We start from the raw sequence: 1,240 nt of genomic DNA, 5'->3' as shown, positions 1-1,240 counted from the left end.
TTTATCATCATATACTGTGTTTCTGTCGCTCGAATTAATGTTATTATTTCTTCAAGGTTCTTCACATACGTATACCTTAGGCGATATCAAGTAGGCGTCACATGTTCTCAAAAAATTAGGGTTGGCACGCAGAAGAATTTTGAGTCAGAGATTTTGCTGGATTTGGCACGCACGCACAAAAAGGTTGCCCGCCCCTGCCTTAGATAGATTCTAGATCACTGGATACTCAGATAGGTAGATGTATAAGTTGTTACACAGATACACAAATTCATAGGTAAACAGATAAATACATAGATGCACACATGGATACAGAGATAGTTACAAAGATACTTAGTTACCTAAACCCATACTGGGTACATAGATAGAGATATACAGGTTGTCAGATACATAATTATATAAATACAGAGAGTTGGAAGATATTTAGATAGATACACAGATAGTTATGTAAATACATCAATATTTAGATACATAGTTACACAGATAGATAGATACATAAATAATTAGATAGACACATAGTTCCATAGATAGATATAGAGACACAATGATAGATACACACATAGATATTTAGAAAAATAGTTATACATGTAGACAGATACATACGACAGACCATACAGGCAGGGAAACTTAATGGCTTCTCATCTGGCCCTCACAGGCTGACTGTCGCCAAACCACACATTTCTTTATGCAAATGCTCCAGTTTCTCAGTGCAACGGGGAAACCATAGAACCCTCCTGACACCTCCATGTTATTCCTGGGAGAGCACAGAGCTGAGGGGCACACTGGAAGGACTCAGCCTGCCCCCCACTCACCCCCTCCCTCCAGATGGCAGATGGCACAGGGCTCAGGCTTGACGCCCATTAGTTACATAGATATATAGGTACAATGATAGATATTTAGATACATATTTAGATACATAGTTACATAGATATATACATAGATATTTAGATAGATACATAGTTACGTAGATAGATACAATGATAGATACTTAGATACATAGAAAGGTAGACAGACCACACATTTCCTTATGCAAATGCTCCAGTTTCTCAGTGCAACGGGGAAACCATAGAACCCTCCTGACACCTCCATGTTATTCCTGGGAGAGCACAGAGCTGAGGGGCACACTGGAAGGACTCAGCCTGCCCCCCACTCACCCCCCTCCTCCAGAAGGCAGATGGCACAGGGCTCAGGCTTGACGCCCATGTCTCTGTGCCCCTCTGTGCCCGGCGACGCTGGGCTGCCA

The sequence above is a fragment of the Myotis davidii genome, unplaced genomic scaffold (assembly GCF_000327345.1).
Source record: "Myotis davidii unplaced genomic scaffold, ASM32734v1 scaffold1097, whole genome shotgun sequence".
In the NCBI taxonomy this organism is placed as follows: Eukaryota; Metazoa; Chordata; class Mammalia; order Chiroptera; family Vespertilionidae; genus Myotis; species Myotis davidii.
This window is presented reverse-complemented; position numbering follows the sequence as displayed.